Source organism: Nicotiana tomentosiformis, chromosome 7 (assembly GCF_000390325.3).
Source record: "Nicotiana tomentosiformis chromosome 7, ASM39032v3, whole genome shotgun sequence".
Lineage (NCBI taxonomy): Eukaryota > Viridiplantae > Streptophyta > Magnoliopsida > Solanales > Solanaceae > Nicotiana > Nicotiana tomentosiformis.
The window spans coordinates 117,659,107-117,673,476 of record NC_090818.1 but is presented as its reverse complement, the minus strand read 5'-3'; positions in this window follow the sequence as shown (position 1 = coordinate 117,673,476).

Genomic DNA, 14,370 nt, shown 5'->3' with positions numbered 1-14,370 from the left:
TCCTAAACATGATATCTAGCATGATTGACAGCTTAACTACTTTATCACATGGTGGAAACAAGAATATCAACAATGTAGGACCACCATACAGTTTCATAGAAGTAACAGAGTCCCAATTCACATGGTGCACGCCCACACGCCCGTCACCTAGTATATGCGTCACCTCAATACCAATCACATAACATGTATTGCGGGGTTTCATACCCTCAATACTTAGTTTAGAAGAGTTACTTACCTCGAACGAGCCAATACCATTGCCGAGCAAGCCAAGCGATGCTCCAAAGATGTCATCATGCGTGTAGCGACCTCCGAACAGCTCAAAACTAGCCAAAAGCAACTCAAATACATCAATTCCAAATGATAAAGATCGAATCCTTAATCAAAATCCAAAATCGGCCAAAAATCACACCTGGGCCCGCGCCTTAGAACTCAACAAATCTCACAAAATCGGATAACCTATTCAATTATGAGTCCAACCATATGGTGACATTCGCTTCAAAAATCGCCTCAATCTGAGCTTGGAATGTTAAAATGAAGCCAAAATCGCGAACCCTTGTATTTATCATTCTGCCAAGAACTTTCGCACATGCGACACATTAGCCGTTTTTGCAGCGTCGCTTTTGCGACCAAAATCACGCTTATGCGGAGAAGCGCTGGAGGCCTACCTTCGCACTTGCAGTAAAATACCCGCATCTGCGCACTCACAGGCCTACCTTCTGCGCTCAACTCACCACATCTGCGCCTTCGCAGATACGAAGCAATCTTCGCTTATGCGGACCCCTTCTCCCAGCAATATTTCTGCTCCTGCGACACCTTCATCGCTTCTGCGACCATCGCACCTATGCAAACCAGCCGCAGGTGCGGTCACACCAGAACCAGCAATAGCAATATTGAAGAAAATGATCCGAAATCAATCTGAAACACGCCCGAGCCCTCGGGACCTCGTCCAAACATACCTACAAGTAGGGTTATGCATGGATCGGATCAGATCGGATTTAGCACATTTCGGATTGGATTTTCGGATTCTTGAAAATGCAATCCGAATCCGATCCGAATTAATATCGAATCGGATCGGATTTTAAAATTTGGATCGGATCGAAATTTCGGATTTCGGATTTCGGATCGGATTATTATGCCTCAAAGTTGCAAACCCATATGTATATTTTCTTTGTAAAAGAGGCAGTACAGTAAGAAAAATTTATGTTTATACAATTATGAGAGTACTATGGTGCCAATAGAGCTAGATCCATCAATTGTAAAGGTAATAAATTGGAGAAAAATGTAAAGGAAGTACTAAAATTCTAAAATTTCGATTTAATAAACACAATCCGAAATTCGATCCAATCCGAAATTCGAAATCCGAAATTGAACGGATCGGTTCGGATTTCAGATATCCGATACAAATGAGCAGCCCTACCCACAAGTCACATAACATAACACACCTACTTGAGGCCTCAAAACATACATAAAAACATCGAAAAGACGAATCACACCTCAAATCGAAATCTATGAACTTTGAACTTTCAACTTCCAAAACTCGCGCCGAAACATATCAAATCATCCCGGAATGAACCCAAATTTTGCACGCAAGTCCCAAATGATATGACGAAGCTATTTCAATTCCCGGAATCACAATCCGAATCCGATATCCTCAAAGTCAATTTCCGGTCAAACTTATGTACTTTCCAAACCTTCAAATTTCTAATTTTTGCCAACTTGTGACGAAACCTTCTAGAAACAACCAAATGCAAATCTGGGTATACGCCCGTATCCAAAATCAGCACCCGGACCTAATAGAACCATCAAAACTCTGTTCCGGGGTTAAATTCACAAAAAGCCAAACTTGGTCAACTCTTTCAACTTAAAGTTTCAACAATGAAATTCATTCTTCCAAACCGATTCTGAATAACCTGAAAATCAAAACCGACAATTCACATAAATCATAATACATCATACAGAGCTACTCATGCCCGCAAACTATCGAGCGAAGTGCAAATGCTCAAAACGACCGATCGGGTCGTTACAGGTCGCCTATTAAGATTTGACAGTTGAACCATATCCTAGGGTGACCTAGGGCTATAAGGACAGAAGGAATTACTATATTATTCTTCTACTGGTTCTTGAGAGTAAATTGTATACTTAATTCTATCCTGTCGTCAAGGAGTGTTGCTAGACGCCACCCTTATTAGTATATTGATGTGATCAATTTACTACCGGTTTAGTATTGAACCTATGGGGTCGCACACTAACGAGTGTTCTGATCTTTGCTAAAGGATTAATTACTTTATTATTCGATAATTAAATTAAAGAATTTAATTAGTCAAATAAATTTAATTTTTTGTCCAAATGAAATATTAGTATATTCTTTGCTAGCACAGAGGGTATAATTAATATTGTGAACAAATTGAAGTTTTCTATTTTGAATAGGAAAATTAGATTACATATCTTGGTTGATAGATATGTGTTATATATATGTATTTGATAATTATAATTAATATTTGTATATATAAATATAAATATTGATTAAATTGTGAAAATCAATTTAGAATTAAATTAACGTGTAAAGTCAACAAAAGGAATTATTGGCAATTCAAATCCATGTGGAATGTGATTATATTTCCAGTAAGAAATTATTGATTAAAAGTCTCATAAGTTAAAACTAACTTTTAGTTGGATTAACTGGAAAGTCCCTAAAGGACGTGTGGCTCTCGAAATCCCATGAGTAATGGGATTAGTAGTTTTCTATATAAAATTATTAAAGTCCAATTTATGAATTGGTCTTCACGTTTTTCCTTAACCTAAGGAAACAGTTTGGTGCTCGAGTATATATATACACACACCACCAAATAACGTGAGCAAGTTATTACTTCGGATGAGCCGCAAGAAAATCACTTTGTGAAAGTGAGAGTACAATACAAAGTCAAGAGAAAAAATACTATCATGTGAAAGTGAAAGTGCAATACAAAGTCAAGAGAGAAAATACTATCACGAGAAAATTGTTTCTTGTTGTTCTACTTTTGAGTTGGAATTTTTGAGAAATATTTATCACAATGTTCTTTATTCAATTTGGTCGCGGGTTTCATTGATCAAATAGTTGATAGCAAGGATCAGTCTCGCTGTGGATACGCATAGAGTCTTCGCACTATCGAAGAAATTTTGAAACGAGACTCCCTTCACCAGGCACGTCTTAGATCCGATCTTTGATATGTAAATAAATTTTAAACACGAAAAGATATTTCTAAGATTGTTATTGTCTTCCGTATAGTGTTACAAACATCTATATGCAATACTTCAGTTTTATTTTCAAGAGTCAAACTTTTTAATTTTGATTGTAAATTTCGGCATCGAATCTTTAAGGTGTTTGAATAAAATTTATATTTTTGAAAACTATATGAATACTACAAATTATAATAATTAACTATTAAAATTATTTAAAAAGTATATGAAAAATTTCTGTTCCATTTGAGGTTTATTTGGACACGACCTCACAATTTACTTGTGCGATATTTCAATCTTAACCACCAATTCCCTTGCACCTTATTTTTTTTTTGTTTGGGGAGAATTCTTAGGGAAACCCGTAGTCGCTATCCTTCGGGTGTATACTGAGTAACCTGTTCACTATGCAATAAATTAGCAAATCACACATGAGATCGATATAAACCACACTAGATAAGCCCGATGCGACAACTCTGACTGAGGAGGCTATTGATGCCGATTCTAGGTCTCACATATGAGAAAGTACTCATCCAACCAACTCGTCAATCATTGCACGCACCCCTTGCAATTTTTGTATGGCTTTAATTGGTCGTTACAATTGAACTTGAAAACAACAAAGGACAAAATGTCTTATTCTTTCCATAACAAAATTGTTTACCCGAAAAATCGAATATAGTTAGATTTATAAGTAGTTCTAAGGATATGTGACATAACTTGACACAAATCGTACAAAGAAATGAAAATGTGCAGATTATTGACTATAGAAACTGGAGATAAATTATTAAACAAGAAGAATGAGTGTGCTCAAGTAAAACAAGCTCAAGAGATTTCTGTTTTAATAGGGGAAGTGATCTTTGTTACAATGTGTGAATGTCCCTTATGCTTAAAATAATTCCCCTCTTTATAATTGAGGGATCTATTTTATATACAATAATAAAAAATATATAGTGAAGAGCCCATGATGAATTATTTTTCTCCCTAATTCCTGCCAAGATTCTCTCCCTTAGTGCAGTTACAACGGCCTTTGTCTGTGAGCTCGATACTGACTCGAACTCGATATTGGATCGGGCCATCGGCCTCGACTCGAGCTCGATCCTGACTCGGAGTCTTGACATTCGGGGTGGGTGTCGGTCGGTCCGTGCGTCTATGGTAACCTTCGCATTGCCTCGTGGTTTATTTTGGTTATGTGCCCGATAATGATACTGAGCCGATCCTTGATCGGTCTTGGAGCTCGAATTATGACGCCCTTACTTCGAACCTCGACCTAAGCTTAAGCAGATACCTTTCGATCGAAGTATTATTATCTCGACCGGTCCGTACGACTGACTAATAAGTTTTGACCGTATACAGATAGTCCCCTCGTTTCTCGGGAAGGATGTGACGAAAAATGACATGATTTCCAACGGTATGATTAGACATATACTGATGTCAGCATCGAGTCCGACCATGACGCACGTGGTAGCTGTCCGGTCGGTTTAGCTTACCGAGGCATTTAATGCGCGTTAGTCGATGTCGGCCATTATGCAAGATTGAACCGCCTCTGTTTAGCCTATAAATAGCCCGTTCCTAAATCAAACTTAATCTGTTACTCTAATCAAACTCCCAAATTTTCTTACTCTTTCCGCCTCTATTTCGCCGCTTGTAAAGCCACCTTCAGCATTTGACGCCATCGTCCTTTTATCTTCTTTGCTTTTCTTTTTCTTATATCAATGGAAAAAACTTCAAAAATTGTACCGCAGAAGGAGAAAGCTTCCTCTTCCCGGCCGTCCGGCGATAAGGCACCAGTGGAGCCGCCTCCCCACGAGTATGTTCCTGGCCCGTGTATTCTAAAGATCGATTTTAAGGTTGAAAATCCTTCGTCGGTTCTGGGTCGATGTGAGCATGTGTCGATGCACATGTGCCCGATAATAGAGGGCCATCTCGAGGCTGTGAGGAAAGACTGCAATTGGGGTCTCAAGGTTATGCTGCAAATTTCCTCTCCCGAAGAGAGCATCATTACTCACGTGGAGGGGTTTTTAAGTGTTTATACTTACCCCTTCACGCTGGGTCCTGTCGACCCAATGATCATTAATTTTTGCAAAAGATATCAGGTCACCCTCGGCCAAATTCATCCTTCTCTATGGCGCATAGTAATCTTACTCCGTTTCTTCTCCAACAAGGCCTGGGGCTGGATTTTACTCTAAATCACCTCATACGATTGTATCGACCTCAAATCTTTTGAGGACTAATCAGGCTCCACCGATAGGCAACGAAAGCTTTAATGTCGAGCATCGATGAATACAAGGATCGGGGTTGGATGGACCGCTTTATTCGGGTGAGGACGCGTGACCTTATCCCGGAAGAAAAGATGCTGTTCCCCGAGGAATGGAATTTCAACCGTAAGTGATTTTCATAAGGCTTTATTTTTCATACCTTTCTCCGATTCTGTCTGATATCTCCCTCCGATATACAGCTATCCCTTGGATGCCACAAGCGGTACCCGACCTCGAGGATTGGGTTCGGAAGTTAGCCTCGACTTCCTCTTATGCCGAACGCGCTTGGCGTGATTTGGTAAAAGGTAGATGGGAGGCCAAGAATCACGGTAAGGGTCACTTTTCATATTTTTTTGAAACATTCTTTACACTCCATTTGTTACTGACTTCCTTTCATGCAGGCGTGACCAAGGATTCCATTTTGAGGCCTTCGAGTGGTGAGGAAGGAACCAAGTCCCCGGTTCCGAAACTGGGGAAAGATAAAAAGCGAAAAACGGTTTCTCAATCAGAGGACCCCAAGCCCAAAACTCAAAGGGTGAAGAAGAAGGCAATTGCTCTTGTGACGGACTCGGTCAAACGACTGAGGGATGAAGAGGAAGAAGAAGAAGATGTTCTGGCACTGGTGGTCAGATCTGCGAAAGCTATTAAGGTCGCCAAACCTTCTGAGCCGATGGAGACTACACCGGTCGGGGCCGGTTCTGATACCCCAAGGCTCGATTAAAGCGTTCCGAGTGATTCACTTGGGACCATGATAGTGGGTCGTTTGCCTTCTCTTCTGACCTTTTCTGAGGAGGCATTAAGGGAAGCTCGAGAATTGAAGACCCCCGATATGGGCGGAAGCTCTAGTGTAGGGGATCCTTTTCGGGATTACTTTACTGGAGTCGATGATGCCTCCGATATTTGTGACGCTTCTATTCTTCTAGAAGAGGCCCAACGTTTATTTCTCGGGTAATGATTTTACTGCGCTTAGTTTCTTTGTTCTTTTCTAAGCCTGACTTGCGTTTTTTCCCCTTTGTGTAGGCCATTAGCAAGTTTTGGGCCGATCTAAGCCAATGTGAGGTCGAGCTTCAAAAGATCTCGGGGGAGAGAGATGCTCTGCAGCTTCTTAGCGGCCAAAAGGACGAGGTTATAAAGGACCTCCAAGCAGATTTGGTCAAGGCTCGTGAAGAAGAGGCCAATCTAGATAAACATGTGAGCCTCAATCTATTAGAGTATGGATTCGACCCAACTGTGAAAGCTAACCCTTTGTTGTCTCAGCTGCAACAAAAGGTTGAAAGGATCGGGTTGCTTAGGGGAGAAGTCGATCAAATCAAGGCCGAATGCGATCAGTGGAAATAGACCATCGACCACCTGGCAGCAGAAAAAGAAACTATCTTGGCCAAACTATTGTCGGCCGATGTTCAACTTCGAGGCGTCAAGCAAAAAAGTTTGGCTCAGGCCAAGAGGATCGAGGAGCTTGAAACAAGGCTTGTTGAGGCCAAGGCGGAGATTGAGTCATCGAAAGTCATGGCGGACAAATCTATTGCTGTGTATCGGGCCGATGCCGAGGCTGCTCAAATGCAGCTAAGGGAGGCTTCTGACCGAGAGCAACGGGTTACTGACTTGGAAAAGTGCAAATCCAGGAAAGAAACCCTCGAGTAAATCCACACTCGAGCTTTTGAACTTTTTGAGGATATTGCCCGAGCTAAGATGCTCGAAATTGAAGCCAGGCAGGTTGTTTCCTTCGATGACAAAGACGATGATGAGGAAGGCAGTCGAGGATGGTCCGATAAGGAGCCTAAAGGAGAAGCAGCTCCCGAAGGAGATATTGACACCGGCCACAGTTAGGACTTAGTTTCCCCTTTTGCGAACTTTTGACCGGTCTTTTTGTACATACCCCCTTTTGTTAATAATAAATCTTCTTTTGGATGCCTTCTTAGTTTAACATGCTTTTGCTTTTGTGAAGATTTTGTTATTGCAACCTAGTTTTTTTTGGCGGTTCTTTGAGCTAAGTTATCTTGAACTTTGGAGTAATGGAACCCTTTTTGGTCCGATTTATATGAGAACAAAGCCTCAAACTCTCGTTGTGTTGGTACCTGAGCTCTATAATTGAGTGAGTAATTATTTTAAGCTTGAAGTAAGATAGCCCTTAGGCTTAATAGTTGATGAGTGATCGTTCGAACTCGAACTCGGAGCGTTACAACCCGTAGGCTTTTTATGATCAAGTGAGTGATTTGCTCGAACTCGATGTAAGATAGCCCTTAGGCTTGATAGTCGAGTGAGTGATTGTTCGAACTTGAACTCGAAGTATTGTAGCATGTGGGCCTTATATGATCGAGTGATTTGTTCAAACTTAATATAAGATAGCCCTTATGCTTGATAGTCGAGTGATTGATTCGAACTCGACTCAAAATATTCTGTAGTCCGTAGGTTTTTTGTGATCGAGTGATTTGTTCGAACTCAAACTAAGATAGCCCTTAGGCTAAATAATTGAGTGAGTGATTGTTTCGAACTCGAACTCAAAGTATCGTAGCCCGTAGGCTTTTTATGGTCGAGTGATTTTGTTTGAACTTGAAGTAAGATAGCCCTTAGGCTTAATAATTAAGTGAGCGATTGGTTCGTTTTGACCATTTGGCCCTTACATTTTTCTCTATTGAGACCCTATCCGACATGAATTGGAAATAACTTTCTTGTGTCGAACTTGATTTATTCGATGGTGAGGTTGATTATGAAGAAGCCTCGGATACTATTGAATTTGCCTCAGGTAGCACATAGTTGTTGCCTCGTTAAAAACCTTGCCGGAAAAAACCCATTTGGGACAAAAGACGAACTAAGGAAAAAAAGAGTATAACGCGTGCTTTGAAACCCGAGGTCTTGATGTTATATCTTTTGTCGAATTCCTGCAATGAGTTAGTGTTTAATATATATATATATATATATATATATATATATATATATATATATATATATACGATAGAAAGGAAAACATCATACCTTAACAATAATATCGTTTGAGAAGCGATATGTTCCAAATGTTTGGTAATGTTTTGCCATTCATTGTTCCGAGTTTATAAGACCTTTTTTCCGACTATATCGAGGACTTGATAGGGTCCTTCCCAGTTTGGGCCGAGCTTCCCTTCATTAGGATCTCAAGTATTGACGGTGACCTTCCTTAGGTCCAAGTCCCCAGCCTTGAAATGGCAGAGTTTGGTCCTTCTATTGTAGTACCTCTCGATTCGTTGTTTTTATGCAGCCATTCGAACCAGTACTGCTTCCCGTTTTTCATCTAATAATTCGAGGCTAGTATTCATAGCCTCATGGTTCGATTCTTCCGATGTATGTCGGAACCTTGTACTGGGTTCTCCAACTTCGACTGGGATTAAAGCTTCAGAACCATACACTAAGGAAAATGGAGTTTTTCCCGTACTGGATTTAGATGTTGTCCGATATGCCCAAAGGACCTCGGGTAGAATTTCTCTCCACTTTCCTTTAGCTTCATTCAATCTTTTCTTCAGGTTTTGGATGGTAGTTTTGTTCATTGATTCGGCCTATCCGTTCCCACTAGGATGATATGGTGTTGACAGTATTCGTTTTATTTTATGGTCTTCGAGAAAGTTTATCACTTTACTGCCGATAAATTGCTTACCATTGTCATATGTTATTTCTGCTAGTATCCCAAATTGACACACGATGTGATCCCAGATGAAATCTATAACCTCTTTCTCTCTCACTTTTTCAAAGGCCCGTGCTTCAACCCATTTAGAGAAATAGTCAGTCATAAACAAAATGAATTTAGCTTTACCTGGGGCCGATGGTAGAGGGCCGACGATATCCATTGCCCATTTCATGAATGGCCATGGAGAAATGACAGAATGAAGCTGCTTTCCGGGTTGATGGATCATCGGTGCAAACCTTTGACATTTATCGCATTTTCAAACGAACTCCTTAGTGTCCTTTTCCATGATATCCCAGTAATATCCTGCTCTGATGATCTTGCGAATTAGTGGTTCGGCGCGGGAGTGGTTTCCAAAAGTGCCTTCATGGACCTCTCATAAAACATAATCGGTGTCTCCTGGTCCCAAGCACACTGCCAGTGGTCAGTCGAACGTCCTTCTGTATAATGTTCCATTTTCAATCAACGTGAATCGAGCAGCCTTAGTTCGTAGAACCCTCGATTCTTTAGGGTTCGATGGGAGTTTTCCGTTCCTTAAGTATTCAATGTACTTATTCCTCCAATCCCAGGTTAAGCTCATGGAATTTATCTTGGCATGCCCCTCCTCGATTATAGATCTCGAGAGTTGAATGACAGTCCCCGAGTCGATCTTATCTTCTTCGACCGATGACCACAGATTTGCAAGTGCGTCGACCTCACCGTTTTGTTCTCGAGGCACATGTTGTAGGGTCTATTCTTTGAAACGGTGTAGAGTTACCTATAGTTTGTCCAAATACCTCTGCATCTTATCTTCTCGAACCTCGAAAGTTTTGTTTACTTGGTTCACCACTAGCAAAGAGTCACATTTGGCTTCAATGACTTATGATCCCAGGCTTTTAGCTAGCTCGAGTCCTGCAATCATGGCCTCGTACTCGGCCTCATTGTTAGTTAATCTAGTTGTTTTTATGGATTGCCTAATAATGCCACCCGTTGGAGGTTTTAATATGATGCCAAGCCCGGACCCCTTTACATTTGAAACACCATCTGTGTAGAGGGTCCAAACCCCCGACGATGTACCCGATCTTAATAAGAGTTCCTTTTCAACTTCGGGTACGAGGGTTGGTGTAAAATTGGCCACAGAGTCCGCTAAAATTTGGGACTTGATGGCCGTTTGAGGCTGATATTCAATATCGTACCCACTGAGTTTGACGGCCCATTTGGCCAGTCGGCCCGATAATTCGGGCTTGTGTAAAATGTTGCGAAGTGGGTAAGTGGTTAAAACGCATACGGGGTGACATTGAAAGTATGGTCTTAACTTTCTAGAGGCGCTTATCAGTGCAAACGCCAATTTCTTTAAGTGGGGGTATCTAGTCTCTACTTCTCCTAAGGTCCGACTTACACAATAAACAGAAAACTGTGTGCCTTGCTCTTCTTGAACCAAGATGCCACTTACCGCAATTTATGATACAACCAAGTATAAGTAAAGCTTCTCATCTGTCTTCGGAGTGTGAAGTAGTGGTGGGCTCGATATGTACCACTTCAGTTGTTCTAGTGCATGTTGGCATTCCGGGGTCCAGGCGAAATTGTTCTTCTTTTTGAGTAAAGAAAAGAATTTGTGGCTTCGATCTGACGACCTTGAAATGAATCGACCTAAGGCAGCTATCTGTCCGGTTAGCTTTTGTACTGCTTTCACATTATCCACGATGGTGATGTCTTCGATAGCCTTGATTATGTCGGGGTTGATCTCGATCCCACGATTCGATACCATGAAGCCAAGGAACTTGCCCGACCCAACCCCGAAAGCACATTTCTCGGGGTTGAGATTCATGTTGTATTTCCTTAAAATTTTGAACGTTTCATGCAAATGAGTCAAATGGTCCTCTGCGCGCAGGGACTTAACTAATATGTCATCAATGTAAAATTCCATCGACTTACTTATTTGTTTTTCAAACATTTTATTCACTAGGCGTTGGTAAGTAGCTCCTGCGTTTTTTAGCCCGAATGGCATTACATTGTAACAATAGGTTCCATACTTGGTGATAAATAAAGTTTTTTCTCGGTCCTCCGGGTTCATTTGGATTTGATTATACACGGAATAGGCATCGAGAAAAGTAAGGATCTCATGGCCGGCCGTGGCATCGATCATGCGATGTTAGGCAGCGAAAAAGAATCTTTGGCGCACGCCTTATTTAGATCCTTATAATCTACACACATTCTAAATTTATTCCATTTTTTAGGGACTACAACTACATTGGCTAACCATTCAGGATATTTCACTTCCCGAATGGACCCTATTTTGAGAAGTTTAGTTACCTCGTTCTTTATGAATGCGTGCTTTACCTCGGACTGGGGTCTTCTCTTTTGCTTCACCGATTTGAACCTAGGGTCCAGACTTAGCCGATACGTTGTTATCGACGGTGGGATCCCTGCCATATCTAAATGGGACCAAGCAAAACAATCTATGTTATCAATAAGAAATTGAATAAGTTTTTCCTGAGTTCGGGGGTCAACCCCGTTCCTAAGTATACCTTTCTCTCGGGCAGATGTTCGATTAATATAACCTGCTCCAGCTCTTCGATCGTTGACTTGGTGGTGTCGGAGTCATTGGAGACGATAAAAGCTCGAGGTGTCGGAAACTCTTCCTCGTCATCTTCTCTTTCCTGCTTCACTGATTCGGTCGAGATTGGTGGCTGTGATTGCTATTTGGTTTCTCATCTATCTTTTGTGCTCGATCTTTCTGAGGCCGATAACGTTGGTATCGGTGTTACCTCATCGATCGCAAACATTTCCTTCGCAACATGTTGCTCCCTGTATACTATTTTCACACTGGCTGACGTAGGGAATTTCATCACTTGGTGAAGAGTCGAAGGCACTGCCCTCATACTGTGGATCCAAGGCCTTCCGAGTAGGGCGTTGTACCTCATGTCACCTTCGATTACGTGGAACTTGGTATTTTGGATGGTTCTAGCCACATTCACGGGCAGAATAATTTGCACTTTAGTTATTTCACCGGCCATATTGAAGCCGTTTAAGACCCGAGCTGCAAGCACGACTTAATTCTGCAAACCGAGCTGCTCCACTACCCAAGATCGGATGATATTCATAGAGCTACCTCGATCTACTAAGACATGCTTAAATTGAACTTTATTTAATAAGATAGAAATTACCAGAGCGTCATTGTGACGTTGAGAGATGCCCTCGGCTTCTTCAATTCTGAATGATAAAGTGCCCTCGTATACATAACCTCTAGCTCGTTTTTCCCATGTGGCATGTATCTTTCCGTGTTTGAGTACGGGTCCCTGTGGAATATCGACCCCACCAATGATCATATGAATGATATGCAGAGGTTCCTCTTGTTTGTCTTCTTTGTTGGCGTCCTTTTCTCTTAAGTGATTCTTGGCTCGGTCACTAAGGAACTCTCGAAGGTGGCCCTTATTGAATAGACGGGCTACCTCTTCTCTTAATTGTCTGAAATCATCGGTCTTGTGGCCATGCGTACCATGATACTTGCACATCGAATTCAAGTTCCTTTGGGAAGGGTCAGTTTGCAAGGGTCTGGGCCACCTAGTATCTTTGATTCTTCCGATCACTGATACAATGGCCGATGCATCGATGCTGAAATTATACTCCGATAGTCGTGGTGCCTCTATAGGATCGGCATATTTGTCAAAGCCACTCTTGCTCATAAGCCCCCGAGAATTTTATCCTCGATCACTCCTTCGATTGTTCCGAGCGGCATTGCGCGTTGAACCATTGTTCATTAGATCTGCGACGTACGGTTGATATCGGTCTCTATTCGATCTTTGCTCTCTGCCGATGTCCCTCTGGTTTTTAATAGCCGACCTGTTCTGATGTATGGATCCTGAAGGAGCTCCTAACTGGTCGTCCTCGACCATAACTTTTGAATGGTATCGGTTGTGTACATCCGCCCAAGTTATTGCTGGATACTCGATCAAATTTTGCTTCAGACGACGTGATGCTATCGAACTTTGCTCGTTCAACCCTTGGGTGAAAGCATGGACGGCCCAGTCCTCTGTGACCTGTGGTAATTCCATGCGTTCTATTTGAAATCGGGACACGAACTCCCTCAGCATTTCATTACCCCTTTGTTTTACTTTGAAGAGGTCTGATTTCCTTGTTGTAACCTTTATGGCACCAGCGTGTGCTTTACAAATGAATCCACTAACATGGCAAATGAATCGATGGAATTTGGTGGTAGGTTATGATACCAAATCATCGCCCCCTTCGAGAGGGTCTCTCCGAAGTTTTTCAACAATACGGTTTCGATCTCATCGTCTTCCAAATCGTTACCCTTGATGGCACACGTGTAAGAGGTGACGTGTTTGTTGGGATCGATCGTACCGTTATATTTGAGAATTTCGGGCATACAGAAGTTTTTGGGGATTGGTTTTGGGGTTGCACTCGAGGGAAAAGGCTTTTGCACGAATATTTTGGAATCCAACCCTTTTATTATTGGTGGAGCCCCTAGGATCTGATCGACCCTGGAATGACATGTTTCTACTTTTTTATCGTTGGCTTCGATTCGCTTTGTGAGCTCCTCAAGTATTTTAGCAATTTCGGGTGTAGTTCCCGATTCTTGCTTGTTTGACCTTACTATGGCTGGTTCCGTTCTGTGAGCAATTTCTCGAGGTTGATTGGGCTCTGACCTGCTTGGTAGCTGGATTTGGCTCTGCAACTGAGTTATTGCTACTTGTTGGGCTTTTAATATTTCAAAGATCATACGCAAGTTGACTCTAATCTCCTCCACGTTATGAGTATCTCGAGCTACAGATCGAGTACCATCCTGAATACTTTTTTCCGGTTCGGAACGTTGGTTCGCCTCAAGAGCCACCTGTGAATTGACATCTAGCGGTACTTCGGCTCGAATTCCAGGTATTTCGACTCGAGCTTCATCGACATCGTTAAGTGTCCTTCCGGCCTTGGGTATCAAGTTGTTGGTTTTATCTTGAAGGCCAACTTCGTTGTCGATATATAAAGCCATCAATCGAGGATTTGCCATTGCTGATTCGAAGTCGTAAACTGGTGTGTGTTGCAGATTTATATCAAACAACCACTGTTATCCTTAGCCCCACGATAGGCGCCAAACTGTTTACCCGAAAAATCGTATATAGTTAGATTTATAAGTAGTTCTAAGGATATACGACATAACTTGACACAAATCGTACAGAGAAATGAAAATGTGCAGATTATTGACTATAGAAACTGGAGATAAATTATTAAACAAGAAGACTGAGTGTGCTAAAGTAAAAC